The sequence below is a fragment of the Macaca nemestrina genome, chromosome 14 (assembly GCF_043159975.1).
Source record: "Macaca nemestrina isolate mMacNem1 chromosome 14, mMacNem.hap1, whole genome shotgun sequence".
Classification (NCBI taxonomy): domain Eukaryota; kingdom Metazoa; phylum Chordata; class Mammalia; order Primates; family Cercopithecidae; genus Macaca; species Macaca nemestrina.
In genome coordinates this window covers 43564948-43583828 of record NC_092138.1, presented here as the reverse complement: position 1 = coordinate 43583828, position 18881 = coordinate 43564948, and the positions used below count along the sequence as shown (strand labels likewise).

Genomic DNA, 18881 nt, shown 5'->3' with positions numbered 1-18881 from the left:
AAACGGTGAGAAAATAAATTTTTGTTGTTGAAGCCACCCAGTCTATGGTAGTTTGTTGTGGCAGCCCCAGCAGAGTAAGGCAGGGGTTACTGAAAACCCTCCCATGCAGTAGTGGTGCAATTGTTATAACTTTTACAGGTGGTGAATTCAGATGGGATTCTGGTGAAAGAGAATACACTTGTCAGTGAAATATCTCAAGTGTTTGAATAGTTCTGCGGAAACGGTAACTATAAGGATTACAGAATCAGATGGCTTTTTCTAAGGACTATTGATGCATTGACAAAAAAAAATAAAATTTAAGGGTAATTAACAACCAATTCAAGGTAAAGTATGAAAGCCAGAGGGCCTCCTTGACAGCATATGACAAGACACTCACAGAGCTAGAAGCAGAAAATGCAGATTAGATATGAAATTGTATTGAAAGAAGAACAGATGTCCAAAGAAGATTGACTTCTCAAATCCCAGCAAGTCTGCTACTCTGAGGTCAGAACCCTGATTAGCAAAGAGTAGGATCTTGAGATTTGAGGGGGGAATCTAGATCAGTGAATTCGAATGCCTTGAATTTCTAGATTATCCTCTACCCTATGTAAAGTGGCCCATTCTTCCCTATAATAGCTATCTTTTTCCCCTTGTTTGAAGATGAAGCAGAAGTCTCAGTCTTGTAGGACAATACACACTTTTCTCAGGATCTAGTTCCACTTTTCCATTGGCACCAAAACAGTAATTACTTTTATACTACAACATAACCCAACCATGAAAGTGCTAAGCCTGATGAAGCAAATAGACCATACCACAAAATAACTGCAGGTCCAAGTCAAAATGTAGCTGAGACAGTAACTAGAATTCTTAGCATTGTGATATCAAGGGTAACTGACACGAAGTTGGACAACGAAGAGTTTATCAAAATGAGAGAAAATTTCTGTGACACAGTTTTTAACACCCTGGCAATGATCCTGATATAAACTTAGAGAAAGCAAAGGCTCACACTGAATGAAGTAGAGCCAACAGAACTGCCATGAGACAGCAGAGGAAGGAGTTAAGAGGCTGATAGTAGACATGGTGAGAGAATACACTGCATATGGCCAGCAAACACTCCATCTGATTCTGTTCCATGGGAAGGCCCAGGGAAAAAAAAATGACCGTCTCCAAAACATGAGGACTGCTCACATGATCTGAAGCCATGAAGGCCAGGCCAGAGCTAAACATAAGAGACGCTGCTACAACCGAGCACCCTGAGAGCAATGCAGATGATAGAATCCCACAATGACAGAGGCCAAGTGGCTGTTTAAACAAGAAGAGTAATGACAGCATGGCCAGTGAGGTAGTGTAGGTGCCTGAGCTACATAAAAACATGGAGATACTTGATAGAACCAAGGAGAAGGATAGGTGGGCAACTATCAAAGATATTGCTCAATCTATATGATCAAAAATATCAGGAGACTATAGGAAACCACCTAGTAGAAAGTCATGATCCCTTGTCCAGTTTCCTGAATTACATGAGTTTTCAGCTTCACAACTCACATACTGAAGGAGATGCCAAGTCCCTGGGAAGGCCCTACAACTCCACTGGTATGTAAAGATGCTCCAGTTTCCCACCTAAAATAGTTTCAGCCATATTCTTGTAACCATACACCAGAAAAAAAAGGTATACCCAGACATTTCAAGTAGTACAGACACAGAATCTAAGTTGACATTAGTACCTGGGGACAGTAGTTACCATCATGGCCCTGCATAAGACTGAGCATTTGAAAGCCAAGTAATAAATGAAGTCCTGCCCCAGATCTGGCTCATAGAGGTGACTAGATTCAGAGACTCAGTCCATGATCATTTTCCTGGACCCTAATATATAATTGGAATGCATATACTTAGTAGTTGGAAGAATCTTCACAATGATTTCTTGACCTGAGGTGCAATAATCATCATAGTGGGAAATACAATGATAAAGCTTAGGGTACCCTTCCACTCCAGCCAACATAGGAAATAAAAAAAGAATATTGCATCCTTGGTGGAATGGCAGAGATTAGTGCTACCCTTAAAGATCTACAGTATGCAAAAACTGCAGTAATACAAAAACATTTAATTCATCAGCCTCGCTGCTGCAAAATTCAAAAATGACAATGGAGCATTTAGCACTCAACCAAGTAGTATCTCCAATTGTAGCTGCTTTGTCAGATGTTGTATCTTCATAAGCACATAACCACACAGCCCTAGGAACACAGTATGCAGCCATTGGGCTGGTTTGTGTGTTCATTTTCAACTCTATTAGGAAGAAGGATTGGAAGCAATTTGTCTTTACATGAAATAGACCTATATAGTCTTTCCCCAGAGCTGTGTTGACTCTCCCCCTCCATAATTATATAGTCAAAGGGACACGTACTATCTGGGCATTCTGTAGAATGTCATTTTGACCCACTCTCTCAAAGACATAATATTAATCAAACAAGACTATCAGGAAGCAGCAAGGATTTTAGGTATTTTGTGAAGCCACATACACATACACTCCAGGTGAAAGACAAACTGTATTCCAGGACCAACCATATTAGTAAAGTTTTAGGCATCAGTTGGGTATGCAGAAGCATGCCCTTGAAGTACAGGACAAATTAGTGTCCTTGTACTTCTCACCCCTAAGAAGGAAACACAGTGCGTAGTAGGTCTCTTTGCATTTAGGAAGCGGTGTATTCCTGTATCTACATTGGAGTCAACACATTCTGAGTATGAGTATGATTTGTTAAATGTACAATTTTTTTTTTCAGTTTTAAGGGCATTTAATCAGGAGGTTAGGTTTGGAAAGCTAACTCAAGTGTATTAATTGTTTAAGTAGAAATAAAGTTTAATTTTTGCTTGAAGTTGGTTCTTCTTTTTTCAACCTAATTCCTAATCCTCACAAAGATCTTTCCAACAGCAAGTTCAGTAGGTTTGCGTATCAGTAAGTCCCCATTGGCTTCTGGCTTATTGAATGATGGTGGGATTGCAGTTTCATCCTCTCTATAAACTCGCTCTTCACTGGCAAGTTTAAATGACTTGGAAGGCTGTCAGCTCTGAGTAGGACCCTAGCAGGAAAGCTCTGTAGTCGGTCTAGGTTGCAATGCAAGTGGAACTGCTGCTTGGCTCTTAAGGCCTGGCAGACCCTATGGTATTATAACAGAGATAACTGGTGGAAAAGATACTATACAAAGTATATGGCAAACCATAGTAAAAGCACCACAGTGTAGGTACATATGTTTCTGGAACAAAGATATGCCATCTGCCCCCAGAAAATTATGTCAAAGACCATGGTATGCTACTACCTTGGTAGCATTGTGGTAGGACATGAAATGATCTTGTGACCAGAACTTCCCACCATGGTTTTGGTCCTGTCAGATACATCAACTCATATAATGAGACAAGCCTAACAGCAATCTCTTGTAATATGGAAGTGGTGCATCTGAAATAGAGTCTAGGTCATCACATATCCTGGTGCTTGCACAACTGACTCATGAACAAAGTAGTTATGGTGGCAGGAAAGGAGTCTTTACCTAGACTTAACACTACAGACTCTCACTGATCAACGTTGATTTAACTACTGCTGCTGTTGAATAGCCAACCTGCCAGCGATAGAATCCCACACCAAGCCTCTAATGTGGCAACATTTCTGGGAGGACCAACCAGCCTCTTCATGGCAAGTTGATTATATTGGACTGTTTCTACTTTAGAAGAAACAGTAATTTATCTTGACTGAAATAAATACATTCTGAATATGGGTATGATTTTCTTTCTCCCAGGGCCTCAATCAGCTCCGTTACCTGGGAGCACATTTGATCCACAAACACAAGATCACATATCACATCAGACCAAAGAGCCCACTTTATAGCACAGAAGGGACCACTATGAACATATGACCATGGATCCACTAATCATAACACTAACAGCACTGCCCAGTAGCTGCTGGCCTGCTGGACCACAGGGATAGCATTTTCAAACAGCAGCTGATGTGCCAGCTTGGAGAGGGTGCTGTAAGGAGGGGGCTCCATCCTACAGTATACAATGTACATTCACATATAATGACCATTACATGGTATTATGTCCCCAGTAGGTAGAATACCAAGACTCAGGAAGAAAAGTGATATTGGGATTGCCCCTGATTATTCCCACAGACCCATTTGGATAATTTATGCTTTCTGTCTCTGAAACTCTGTGGGTCAAAGACCCAGAAGTTTTGAACCTCAGAGAGGGAATGATTCCACTAGAGGACACAGCAAGAGTATCACCAACTTTGAATTCTGACTGCTAGCTGGTTACTTGGAGCTGTTGAATGTGGGATGTCCCTTAGATGAGGTGTGTCCTAAGATTAGGTAGCTTTCTTTGACAGAGGTCAATGCTGAGGGAGGAACTCGGCTATGAGCCTTCAGCAAGCCATGACTCCTGGCATCTGAGGAAATAATGGTCTTCATCTTGAAGAGGGGATTGGCCAACAACCACAGCATCCACTACAGTCCATTCCTTGCAGTGCTGGGCAGTGTACAACTTTTATGGACATTTCACCCCATCTGGGAACAGCTTTCTCAGGATTCTGGTAAGTTTCTCTTCATTGCAAAATTATAGGAAATCAGTGACACAATTTACAATTCCCAACACTGGAGCTGGTCTTAGGGACACAATGGATGGTCGTCATTTTATCCGTCTGTTGTAGCCACACTACCACTCAACTTCTCCTCTGCCTCATCTCCTTACAGATACTGTTTCTGTGAGCAAGCCCTAGTCTGCATGCAACTCTCCACCACGGAACTTCATTTGCAGAGACTCTGCCCTTCATATCTCAATTTCCCCTTTCCTCAGAGGGACATTAAATAATTTGCAATAAATCCACTGCTTATAAATAACCTTACAGAAAGTATATTGACCTGTAAACATAGCATCGTCTGCCCACCTATGACATTTTTCAGCTTGTAAGGCAGGTATCTTTCTCTAAAACTTACTTGGAAAACTGGTACAGAATTCTCCCTAAGAGTTTTAATTTTCAGGGGACACAAGTGCAAAAAAGCAGTTACACTTGCTGTATTCATTAGTTTGCAAGGGCTGCTGTAACCAGCACCACAAGCTGAATGGCTTAAACAAAAGAAATATACCGCTCACAGATCTAGAGGCTGGAAGTTCAAGATTAAGGCATTGGCAGGTAAGTTCCTTCTGAGGGCCGAGAGGGAGAATCTGTTCTAGGCTGTTCCTCTCCCCTAACTTCCAGTGATTTGCTGGCAACTTATGGTCTTCCCTGGCTTATGGGACATTACCCCAATCTCATCCTTTGTCTTCACACAGCATTCTCCCTGTGTGAGTGTCTCTGGTCCAAATTTCCCTTTTTATAAGGACATCAATCATACTGGATTAGGAGCCTACCCTATTCTACCATGATCTCATCTTAACTAATTACATATGTAATGACCCTATTTTCAAAATAAGATTACATTTTAAGATACTGGGGATTAGGATCTCAACATATGAATTCTTGTGAGATGCAATTCAGCCCATGGAACTGAACTTTGGGGAAAAGATTGCATTTCTTTGGGAAGTTAAGTGGGGAAAAAATACAAATTGTAGAAGTAATGGGTCTGGGATTCTTTTCATGTGGAAAATTTAGATCATGATTCCACAAGAAAAATGATTTGCTGTCTGGGGCATCTCCTGCATGGCTGCCTTTCAGATGAGGCAGCAGAAAGCACTAGACTCCATTTGTATCCTGACTTATACCTGTCTCTCTGCTCCATCTGAAAACTTTATGGTACAAAAACCAAGAAAAAGAATAAAGTGTCTTCTCTGCATGGGTCCCTAGTAACTGGTTATAGCTAATCTTCTGGAGAAGGAGAATTCAATCTAGCAATTAGAATTATGGGCGCAACTTCTGGAAGATGAAAACCCTCATCATCCTGTTTGGTTCACTGAACCTGAAAGGCCTGCATGCCATCTCTCATGGCCAAATCGAACATCTGCATTTTGGTTGGTACATGCCTTTGGAGTTGGCACTGGCCCTGTGACCACAGTGCTTTCTATTGCAGCTACTCTAGTGGCTTGGCTCTTTTTTATCCCCTTAGGTCTTCTGGTGGAGCAAGAGGACACCCACGGTGGAAGCCAAGAGAGTCATCTTAATGAATGGCATATTACAGCCCTTGTGAATGGAACTTGCATTGTTTCATAGCACAGCTGGCCAAATTCTTGTGATTGACGGGTCAAGTTAAATCAGGCATAAAAATGATGTAGAGTTTTTTCTTTCAGGAAACCTGTCACAAAAGCACTCTTGTCCCAACCAAGGCTCGCTTTCTGTATGTACTCTTACAGAAAAGTTAAATATATGTGAACATGGAGCATATCCTGTGTAGGAGGACTCTGGAACAAAACTGAGTCAGACTTACAAAGAGCTGTCCCATGCCTTTACTTGTAACCATTCATGCGGTCTGTGTGCACAGACCCCTGCATGTAAAACCTGGGTCAACGCCTCCAGCTGTGGCCTCTCCTCTGACAACCATCTTATTAAATGCAGGATTCAGGAACCTGGTGGAACTCGGCCACAACTGCAAAAAACATATTTCAGTCCCGAAGTGTCAGAGTCGGGGGGCAGAAGGGGGAGGATGAAGCAAACGCTAAAGCAAATGAAAACATCTTTTAAAATGTTGCCTGTGTGCTGCCAAATGGGAGCTCAGAGGGAGTGCCACCAGGAGCAGTTCCACATGGCGAGGCGAGGCCTTCCGTGGAGAAGCCTGGCTGGCAGGCTGGGAGGATTCAGTAATTAACACTGTCAAAGTCTCATGAGGCCCCATTTCAGCAGCTCGATTTGGAAGCGGTTGCCCGAGTACAGTCACCCTTCAGCAGCACAGCTGGGGTGTGGAGTCCATCAGCAGCTGGTACATGTGTGGCTTAAATTTGCTGGGAAGTAGAAGGAAATCTGTGGGGTTTCTTTTGGGTGCTTTAACCCCATGGGGACGAGGGCTCACAGTATCTGAGTTTTGAATAGCCAATTAAATGAGGGGCTTTAAGAATGCTGGAGCAGCCCACTGCTGGAAATAATAGCACTGAGATGGCTCCATGACAAGATCAGAGCCAGAGAGCCACACAAGGATACCTCAGGCTCTAGCCCTGTACATATGGAACAGGCTATTGTGGGCTAAGGAAACATTGGGAAGGATAGATACAGTTACAACCTATGAAATAGACTCTGAAACAGCGTATGGTAAGGAAGACTGATAGCCATCTCTTGAAGAAAAAAATTAGTGAGTAGGAGCTGTGCTGTAATGGAAGAAATGTCAACTGGGTGTGGGTTTACGGGTTCAATTCCCAAGACCGGCACTCTTAGCACTGTGAAGTTAGACAAGTTACTCAACCTTTCTCAACTCATTTCTTTATATACATGAAATTAGGATTATGATAGCTCATATAGAATGTTTTTATCATGAACATATATGTAAACAGACACTATCTAGTAAGAAGCTATAAATATATGAATATATATACATATGTATAGTTTTGTATATATCTGTCATTTGTTGATCAACTACTATGCACTCAACAAACATTTATTGAGTACCTCCTATGAGCAGGCAAGTCTTGATATATAACAAGTGAGATTTCTCTTTTCTTGGGGCATACATTCTAGTAAATGAAGAAAACAGACAATTGAACATGTAAATAAATAATACATTTTCAGATTGTGGGGACACCTATCCTCAGCATTTAAAAGGATGGTACAATGAGGAACTAAAAAGACTGCTTTAGGTAGAACAGTCCCAGGATATTTAAATAATTATCCTCATGCAGTTTTGCTGATATCCCTGTTGTGGTAGGCACTACTGTTCCCATTTGCCAATAGAGAAAGTGAAGTTCTATAGGGTAGCTCTAACAGAGCAGGCTTAAAAATGTGGATATTCAATCAGAATCGAGTGAGCTACACTGAATACATCCTCTTCAGTATGTGGACGTCTAAAAACAATGGATGTTTGCAGCCCACGTTCACTTTTCTTTTGTAGGTAAAATATTGTTTGCTAGAACCCATATGTATTATGTACTTTGAATCAGTGATATCCACTTAGAATTTTGGAATAGCACTGGAAAAGACATGAAAGGACCTAAGACCATCACAGTCCTAGGTTACAGACCAGGTTCCCTTTGCAGGCATTTCAAGCAATCTTAGGTAGGAGACTCTCACAATAAACCAAGACTCCTCTCAAGAGATTAAGACTGTTGAGTGGAACTGCTTTGAACAAACATCTTTGAATTGGGAAAGATTGCATCTTCAGGTTTATTCTTTTCATGTTTCTTATTAAAGCCTTTATTACTTGTCACGTTGTGTACGGTTTAAGTAAAGGACAGATACCTAAACTTGCATTGTGGGGAAAATATTGCAATGGGGAAGAGGAAATTAAATCATATACATCTTTGTCAAAACATGTTTTTAGCTAGATTTGAAGCACCAGTATCTTTATTATGCCAAGTTTTAAAATTATGTGAAACATATGTCTCCCTTGGGCCCACAGGAAGGATGCAGCTAAAGAAGGGTAAATGATGCTAATGAGAAGCCTAAAATAATAGAGGTGAGAGCCAGGATTCAAGCTCACATCTCCACAATCATTGTTCCTTCCAGGTTACTATATTGCTTTCTGCATAAAGAATCATATAAATTTGTCAAACATCACATCGGGCACAGGGTAGACAACAATAAATGCTGATGTGTACATGGCTGAGGAAATGAATGAACAAATGGATGATGGCACACATCCCCTCCACCACTGCTTCTCTCTTATGTTTCACCCTGTCTTCTTCTTACTTCCCAATGAAGCCCCTAGGTTCCAGGCACCCTAATTCCTTGGTTGTCCCTGCCTAACTTTTGCTAGCCTTAAATGTGTTCACTTCAACAGCAAAGACTTGGAATCAACCCAAATTTCCCTCAGTGACAGACTGGATTAAGAAAATGTGGCACATATACACCATGGAATACTATGCAGCCATAAAAAAGGATGAGTTCGTGTCCTTTGTAGGGACATGGATGCAGCTGGAAACTATCATTCTCAGCAAACTATCGCAAGAACAGAAAACCAAATACCACAGGTTCTCACTCATGGGTAGGAATTGAACAATGAGATCACTTGGACACAGGAAGGGGATCATCACACACCGGGTCCTATTGTGGGGAGGGGGTAGGGGGGAGGGATAGCATTAGGAGATATACCTGATGTAAAGGACGAGTTAATGGGTGCAGCACACCAACATGGCACATGTATACATATGTAACAAACCTGGACGTTGTGCACATGTACCCTAGAACTTAAAGTATAATTAAAAAAAAAAAGTCTTCCCTTTTCTCGTGTTATTTTCTCACTCCTTTCTCATCAGACTTTCTCACCCCCTGAGTGTGCAAAGGCCTTCCCAGCTTCACCTCTCAAAAGGCTCCCAGACTTAGTAAATACTATCAGTCTTGTCTAAGATTTAGCCCAGATTTCTCTGACACCGCTGAGTCCCAAGCACTTAATTTTCACCCTATGTTGTTTCACTCAACCTTTAAAACAATCCATATATGGTACGCTTCCCATTCTACACTGAAGAAAACTGAAGCCCAGAGCATTTACCAGCTTCTCCAAAGTTGCCCTGCTGGTAAGTAGTGGAGTGATAAATAAACCTATGTCCTCTGCCCTGGTTTGCTGGCCAAAAGAATGACACTGGACCAGCATTGATTCGATTTACCCTTCCTTCCTTCCTTAGTGGTGAGTAGTCAGTAGGGTGACAGTGTATAGGGGAAGGAAAATAACTGAAAGATCCTTCCAAATCACCCCGTGCAGAACCAAGTAGTTGAGTACTGGGGAGTAGTAACGAACATTTTGGGAAGTAGTATTTTTTAAAACTTTAATGGTAAGCTTTGTCACACACTACATTTCCTAGATCTGCTCTGTTAAGCAGCTAATTAATTCTCTTGGGGCAATTACCCAGCTACCAGAAATGGTCTGCTGCAGGCCCATGCCCTTAGGCACAGTCTGTGTTAAACAAACAGCAGAAGAACCCTGAAGCGGCAGGGTTGTAGCCACTCCTTCGTCAGGTCAGCACTTGGAACACTTGCTTGTTCTGGGCCGGGCTGCACAGCATCATGCACAGGTGGGTGTTCTGTAAGTGCTTTTTAATGATGGTGGTGGTGGTGATGTATGAAGGTCTGTTTATACTTGCAGAGAGGGTCGTGTATTTTAACAAGGAGGACTTTTGATTGGCGTTTCAAAGAGGCCAGTGTTGTTGGAAAATGTCAGCACCCTGTGTAGGAGGGCACTTCATAAGTGTTAAGGGATTGGGTCTGCTAAGGGGATTAGGATAATTGTTTTGGAGTGAATGGGCAGGCTCAGTAAAGGTGACCTGAAGTCATTTTAATGGGCATCGTGGAACTCATGGTGACAACTCAGACTAGTGGATTAAGATGCTCTGATGGAAATTCCCAATCACTGCTTAGCATTGGTTCCGTTGGGATACTGACTGCCTATTGTATTGCTATGCCTGGTGGGGTGACTCAATTTCTGGGCTCTAGTAAAGAAATGCTGATCAAAGGAACTGCCACCCCACCATGTGGCACAGGGCTCCTTTGCCTCCAAAGATGAAAGGTGCCTATTTCCATGGCACTTCTTATTCAGGGAGAGTCTTTTAATGTATGCCAGTTAAAGATCAATCAGGGATGAAGTCAAACACTCTCAGAATAGAAAGTCCTATGGATGAAAGCAAGAAGGGAAACTTTCTCCTGAGTAAGCACCAGGTCTGCTTGCTGAAAGTTAGTATTACATCTAGTTTGCAGGCTTTAGGAATAAAAGATAAGCTTCAGAATGAATGCATATGTAGATTCCGAGTTGAAAAAAATAGTGGTTTATATTAGGTACTAGTAGTCCAAGTCTACCTGCAATCCTTTATATATGAGAGAAATGTTGGCTAAAAAACTTAAATTTCAAGTACTGGTTGACCAGCCAAAAATTATTGAATCAAGGCCTTCTTTTTTGTTCAAAGGCTGGGATGCTATCATTGCCCTTCATGTTTGGATACTTTTGCTGTATCCAACTTGAATTTCTTTGTGCATGAGACTGTCCAATGGTCATAAGCATCACTACCACCCTAAAATAACTAAAAGAGGGTATTCTTGAAACAAAAACTGGCTTTTTCTGCAACTTTATTTCATCATGAATATATGAAGATAATTGCTGATTGGTGATTTCAAACTTTATAGTGCCATCAGCTGGCATGGGGGCTTTAAACAATAATGCTCTGAATGGTTATAGTTCATCTAAATTAGATGCTCTTTAAGGAATTGGCTAGAGTGGACAAGGAGGGAAGCATAGGGCAGGCAGGGCAACACATCAGCTTGGGAGCTATGGAATGTCCAGCTTTGCTGCAATGTGAGATTTGCTCTTGCAGCAAACAAATTTTGGGTTCCTCTAGAATACAAATTGAGGAACTGTATACACAAATAGCACTCAGTATGGAAATTCCATGCCTTCCCACACTGGTTTTTGTAAACAGTCTTAACACCCACATTACATACCTGGCCTGGGCTGCCTATAATCATTCCAGTTCTTTTGGTGAGTAGACAATAACTGCTTCAGAGACTAGACTCCTTCTTAAGTTTAATGCTTATATGCTTTATTTATGGAGCATAACTGCTCCAAGATAGCTCTTCTTTAAATTAAAAAATACATAATATGCAATAAAATTTACTGTTTCTCTATGCAACAGGCTCCTTCTCTACACACATTCATCTTTGAAATTCCTCACTCAGGATTCTCAAACGGCCAAGGAGAGTAATGAAGATCTGATGAAATAGCCCAAAACTTTGAAATATTCTTTCTCTAGAACGGTGTCTGAACCACTGTGGGTGGCAGTTATAAATTGAGATTCTTGGGATTCAACCCAGGTCTACTAAATCAAAATCTTGTGCTGGTTCAGGAATCTTCCATACATATAAATCTCACAAGCACTTTGTGAACCTCTGCCAGATGCCAGCAACTTGTTTTCAGGGGCAATGCTATACCTATTCTAGTGTTTTGGGTGAGTAATTCTCATGCTTATAGAGAAATTCATGTAAGTTTGCTTACCTACATTTTTATCTGATTCTAGGGATATGGATTAGTGTCTAAATAATTTACCTAAAACAGAAACAAGGATTTAAACAAAAATCTTCTTCCTGGTCCTTTCTTCCCTATCCCTCTCCTCCTTTGCTCTCTTCTTCTTTTCTCTTCTCTTAAAACTTTCCTGGCCTCAGTTACAAACATATGTGACATAATGAGGAAGATAGAAGGTAAAATGCCAGATAACAAAAAAATGTCAAGGTGAGCCAACCTCATTTTTGGGATTCATGTAGAAAGTCTGAGGGGGGGGGGGAATTTATTTACAGGTGGGTTCTCCAGAGGAAGAATGGCACACTGCAAGGCTCTCAGGGAGAGCATAGGAGAGCTGGAAAGGTGAATGCTGAAGAATAAAATGAAGACATAATTTATGAAAGAGGACAAACGGTAGTGAACTGAAGATACCGAGGGATGTAAATTTGACACAAAATACAACCCAGCGTTACTATGCTGGTGAATGTTGTGTGAGGAAGGAAAGGGTTTAAATACATTTATTTGACTTCTAGCTGAGCCAAAGAAGTGAGCACTCTCCTACTTATTACCAAAAATATGGAATCACAAAGTTTTAGCCAATATACCTCCACTGTGACTATCCCCAAGTCCTAAAAGTCACAGGAAACATGCCCGGATAACTGTCTCACTCTCATAAAAATCCATATTGGCCGGGTGTGGTGACTCACGCCTATAATCCCAACACTTTGGGAGGCTGAGGTGGGTGGATTGCTTGAGCTCAGGAGTTGGAGACCAGCCTGGACAACACGGTGAAATCTCATCTCTACTAAAAATACACAAAACTATCCAGGCGCAGGGGCAGGCACCTGGCAAAGCGTGGTGTGATTTGGCTATCCACAGGCCTCTTCTGGTCTTACATGATTCTCCAATCCAGCTACAGAGTTTTTATTCATTTTTATCAAGAAAACCATTCCCTTAGCTTCAGACCCAATGCTTTTAAAGTCCAAAATCACAAGGCACAAAAACCCACTTCACAACAAGGTGCTTGGTGAAAGTAGCTAGAAAATCATGGCCCAGGGGGTTTGGGCTGGAGAGACATGGATGGACAGATGTGGTTGTGAACCCTCTGAGGCTGGAAGCCCTGGCACTGTATCCTAGAGTTGGGGAGGGGCTGCAATCGGGAAAAGCATTACCAGACAGTAAAGGAAACTGAAAGGCAGCATCGAGCGAGGAAACTTGAAAGACAACGTTTTCTTGCTTCATAATAATTCCCAAGGCTAGGTCTGATTATGGCATTAGTGGAATGAGTAAAATAGGTGGAAAAGCTGAGGCAGGGAGAAGTTGGGTACTTCTTTAATATGATGCATGGATGTAGTCAATACTAAGAGACAGACTATGTGTCAGGCAGTCATGTAACCTTCAGACAGCTATTATTTCCTCTAAATTAAACCAACACTGAGGGGTTATTGAGGGGAAAGGATAGACTTTCTAATTTGTCAAAGCCTAAAGAAAAATATAATCAACCTCATTCTTCTGTCAATGAGAGAACAACATTCATGTACTCTCTTTCTTTGGCAAGATTAGTTCTAATCATTCATGTCTGTGAGAACTGAATTTCCTGGAGAAAGGCATTGGGAAAGTTGAAGTTCGAGTTACACGTTTTCAAACTGATTGTAAATCTTTTTCTAAGTGGAAAATAGGTTAAATAATGTGGTCTTATCTTCTTCTCACCTACCCTGTCCCTCCAGTTTCTGGCTTCTGGTTGTGTAGCAAGGACTTTAGGGACAGGGGAGCAAAATAGTTATAAAATGTTGAGCCCTACAAATGGTAGATTTGGCTTCTGTGATTCTGCTAATTGGGTAGGTTCCTGCCTTCTCCCTCACTCATACATCCCTAAGGGCTTCACTGCATGCATGCAGACAAGTTCACGGATTGATTCTAAAGTAATGGGATCAATGCTCACAAACTTGTGTGAATATCAACCTTATTTAGATCTGGGATTCAATTTTGTCAGTGTGCTTTGGTGTGAGATTAGGAAGTAAACAAGGCCTTTGGTGAAAAAGAGTGTATTATGTCCACATGGATTAAAATTTGTATTAAAAAACACAAACCCTGTGTAGTCCAGCAAACAAAAATAATAAAAGCCCAAATATGGCCGGGCGCAGTGGCTCAAGGCTGTAATCCCAGCACTTTGGGAGGCCGAGACGGGCGGATCACGAGGTCAGGAGATCGAGACCATCCTGGCGAACACGGTGAAACCCCGTCTCTACTAAAAAATACAAAAAAAAAAAAAAAAAAAAAAAAACTAGCCGGGCGAGGTGGCGGGCGCCTGTAGTCCCAGCTACTCGGGAGGCTGAGGCAGGAGAATGGCGTAAACCCGGGAGGCGGAGCTTGCAGTGAGCTGAGATCCGGCCACTGCACTCCAGCCTGGGCGACAGAGCGAGACTCCGTCTCAAAAAAAAAAAAAAAAAAAAAAAGCCCAAATATAAAACTGCAGGTCAGAGCCTTTGGGATGCCAGTTTATGTGTTCTGTTTTAAAGTCATATTTCATATTTATAAATGCTGTTCCAAACTCAAACTGCAAACCAGGCTTGGATTTGGGGATATTTGGGGTCATCTACCTTTCTTGCAATACTCTTTCATTAAACTAATAATTGAAAGGCAAGTAACCCGGAGCCATGCATTTCTTTGACTTTTAAAATGGAGTATAGATGAACCTCAAATATTGAAATTTATCTAAGTATACATACTATTTTATTGATTTGATTACATATAGCTGAGATGTTTAACATATTATTCTAAGGTAGTACTGGCAAAAGGAAATGATTTTCAAAAATATTCTGAGTAGCACAAGAATGAAAACAAAATGATACTACACTATTGGGAGGCAGAGTTTGTGTAATATTATTATCGTTACTGTTATTAATAATATTATTTCCTAATCTGTAGCAAATTAACTAGTATATAGTAAGAATTTAACTCATGTTTGTTGAATTAAAAACATCAAAGTTGTTCTATAATACTCCATCTTCTACAGCGTCTTATACTTCAAAGTCCTGGGTAGAAACGTCAGCATAATCAATAACTAACCTGCCAGCATAGCAGTGTAACAGAAATCTGTATCTTAAATTAAGACATAAAGAAAAATACCTCTACTCCCCAAGTCCCATAGATAGAAAATGACTCAGTGATTCTGTAATTTGCTCATGTCTTATTGAAATAATGCATTGTAGAACTGAAGTATCTACTAAGAGGACGAATGTACAGTAAATTCAAACCAGTTAAACCTTAATAGTGTAAATGAAACCTTTAAATTGTGTGAACCACTAGCAGCCTTGCAACTCTTTACATGTGCAAAAAATTGAATGAAGACATATGGTCACCATCAACTTGGTTATTTAATTCTGAGATGACACACATATTAATCTAACTGAAAAGGGGAAGCTACTATATAGCTGGTTGTAATTAGCCCACCACAAATTTCTATAACCACTTCAGTCTAAACCCAAAGCCAAAATGGCATTTCATGATTACACCATCCCACCCAGATTTGCATTTCTTGATGAATTCCCAAGGTTAGGATATGAGCCATACTGTAAAACCAACCCTCAATTACACCTTTTTAGAGGGGAAGATTAGTGGCAGGTGGTGCCTGCTATAAAAGCCTCATTAAAACACCTTCTGGTGGAGTTTCACAAAAGGAAGCCACCAGATGGAGACCCATCTCCACATGGCAGTCTTACCTCAAATGAGAGTTTCACCTGACACTTTGGGGACAGACAATTTTTTCTCACCTAACAAGCCACTGAGGTTCAAAAGACGATCTATTAGGATTAATCGTACTTGATCACTAATCCATTGTAATGCCATATGCTGAAAGCGTTGTTCACTGTTAAGCCTGGAGCCAGGTAGAGCCCCTCTGGTAATGTAAACCCTCCCATTTTCCTGCAGCTAATCTAATTTCACCTCCTCCCAGACCTCGCATGCCAGGAATGATGCTTAACTCTTCCTACACTGCCTCTGATGCATTTTTGAATGGTAGCAAATCTGATCTCAAAGGTAATGATGCTGAAACCTGCTGACTAATTGGAAAATGATTTTCGTGGTGGTGGTGTTTAGTGGGGCGAATGGATAAAAGGTATTCATTCTATTGTGCACAATTTCAAAGACTTAGCCCTGGCCTTCTTATCTGCACAGCTTGATATTACTCATCTCCTCCTCTTCCCTCCTTCTCTAAATATGTGTTTGTTGAATCTGTGATTTATTGAATTTGAACAATCAGCCAGCTGGGCAGCAAGAGTGAAATTTATGTCTCATAGAGGAAATTCGGTCACCTTATGCAGTCCTTGAAATGGCAAGTATTTTTTTCAGTGGTTTGCCTTTGGTATAGGTCCAAACCATTAAGTGCCAAACAGTGTAACTCACCATATACACGCATGCACATACACACATATAGTTTTCTTATGTGTTTTGTGTTATGCTACTTACAAAGCGCCACCCACTAAGTCACTATCTTGTTCAAGGCCCCATGTTTGAGTTGCACACATAATCATACACACAGGCGACATGAGCCCCACACATTTTGCTCTATCCCTGAGCTCCAATATGAGGAGTTAAATGGAATAACTTTCAAATTCCCTGCAATATTTTATGATCACTTGGTTCCAGCCCTAAACAGACTGCTGGAGGGAACAGAGAAAATACTCCATCTGCAATGTACACTAAACAATGTCATCAAGATGACAATAGTCATCCTAAAGTCATACTATGCATTAAGCAAATGAGGCCAGGCCCCCAATGCATACTAAATGCTGTGCTTCACACCTTCCTAAAAAGTGCTCCCCCAAATTCCATAATTTAAATTATAGTATTTAAAGCATTACTATAATTGAAAGATCTAATCAATGTTTCAAAAATGTGATCCTAATATTGCATAATGACTAGATTGAGGGGAGGTGCTTATTAAAATACAGGTTCTAAGAGAATACAATACCTAGGAATCCAAGTTACAAGGTATGTGAAGGACCTTTTCAAGGAGAACTACAAACCACTGCTCAAGGAAATAAAAGAGGACACAAACAAATGGAAGAACATTCCACATTCATGGATATCAAGAATCAACATCATCAAAATGGCCATATTGCCCAAGGTAATTTACAGATTCAGTGCCATCCCCATCAAGCTACCAATGATTTTCTTCACAGAATTGGAAAAAACTACTTTAAAGTTCATATGGAACCAAAAAAAGAGCCTGCATTGCCAAGACAATCATAAAACAAAAAGAACAAAACTGGAGGCATCATGCTATCTGACTTCAAACTATACTACAAGGCTACAGTAACCAAAACAGTATGGTACTGGTACCAAAACAGATATATAGACCAATGAAACAGAACAGAGCCCTCAGAAATAACCCCACACATCTACAACCATCTGATCTCTGACAATCCTGACAAAAACAAGCAATGGGGAAAGGATTCCCTATTAAGAAATGGTGCTGGAAAAACTGGCTAGCCATAGGTAGAAAGCTGAAACTGGATCCCTTCCTTACACCTTATACAAAAATTAACTCAAGATGGATTAAAGACTTAAATGTAAGACCTAAAAGCACAAAAACCATAGAAGAAAACCTAGGCAATACCATTCAGGACATAGGCATGGGCAAACACTTCATAACTAAAACACCAAAAGCAATCGCAACAAAAACCAAAATTGACAAACAGGATCTAATTAAACTAAAGAGCTTCTGCACACTAAATAAATTATCATCAGAGTGAACAGGCAACCCACAGAATGGGAGAAAATTTTTGCAATCTATCCATCTGACAAAGGGCTAATAGCCAGAATTTACAAAAAACTTAAACAAATTTACAAGAAAAAAAAAAATCAAAAAGTGGGCAAAGGATATGAACAGACACTTCTCAAAAGAGGACATTTATGCAGTCAACAAACTTATGAAAAAATGCTCATCATCACTGGTCATCAGAGAAATGCAAATCAAAACCACAATGAGATACCATCTCATGCCAGTTAGAATGGCAATCATTAAAAAGTCAGGAAACAACAGATACTGGAGAAATAGGAACACTTTTACACTGTTGGTGGGAGTGTAAATTAGTTCAACCATTGTGGAAGACAGTGTGGTGATTCCTCAAGGATCTAGAATTAGAAACACCATTTGGGCCGGGTACGGTGGCTCAGGCCTGTAATCCCAGCACTTTGGGAGGCCGAGGCAGGTGGATCACAAAGTCAGGAGATTGAAGCCATCCCGGCTAACATAGTGAAACCCTGTCTCTACTAAAAATACAAAAAAATTAGCTGGGCATGGTGGCAGGCACCTGTAGTCCCAGCTACTTGGGAGGCTGAGGCAGGAGAATGGCGTGAACCCAGGAGGCAGAGCCTGCAGTGAGCCGAGATCGCGCCACTGCACTTGAACCTGGGTGACAGAGCAAGACTCCATCTCAAAAAAAAAAAAAAAAAAAAGAAATAAATACCATTTGACCCACTAATCCCATTACTGGGTATATACCTAAAGGTCTATAAATCATGTTATTATAGAGATGCATGCACACATATGTTTATTGCAGCACTATTCACAATAGCAAAGACTTGGAACCAACCCAAATGTCCATCAATAATAGACTGGATAAAGAAAATGTGGCACATATACACCATGGAATACTATGCAGCCATAAAAAAGGATGAGTTCATGTCCTTTTCAGGGACATGAAGCTGGAAACCATCATTCTCAGCAAAATATCACAAGGCAAGAAAACCAATGCATGTTCTCACTCATAAGTGGGAGGTGAAGAATGAAAACACATGGGC

General features: G+C 40.8%; 2 long non-coding RNA genes across 6 annotated transcripts in view; one reads left to right on the top strand and one right to left on the bottom strand.

Annotated features, from left to right (window-relative positions):
- LOC139358137 (uncharacterized) overlaps nucleotides 1-6436 on the top strand; it is a 54854-nt gene extending 48418 nt beyond the window's left edge. Inside the window, exons 2-3 of the long non-coding RNA XR_011612581.1 lie at nucleotides 4349-4552; nucleotides 6063-6436. This is a non-coding gene — a long non-coding RNA (uncharacterized lncRNA). The remainder of the gene's footprint in view (nucleotides 1-4348; nucleotides 4553-6062) is intronic.
- The window catches only part of LOC139358136 (uncharacterized), a 270341-nt gene that overhangs the window by 59989 nt on the left and 191471 nt on the right, over nucleotides 1-18881 (bottom strand). The gene's annotated exons all lie outside the window — the stretch shown is intronic.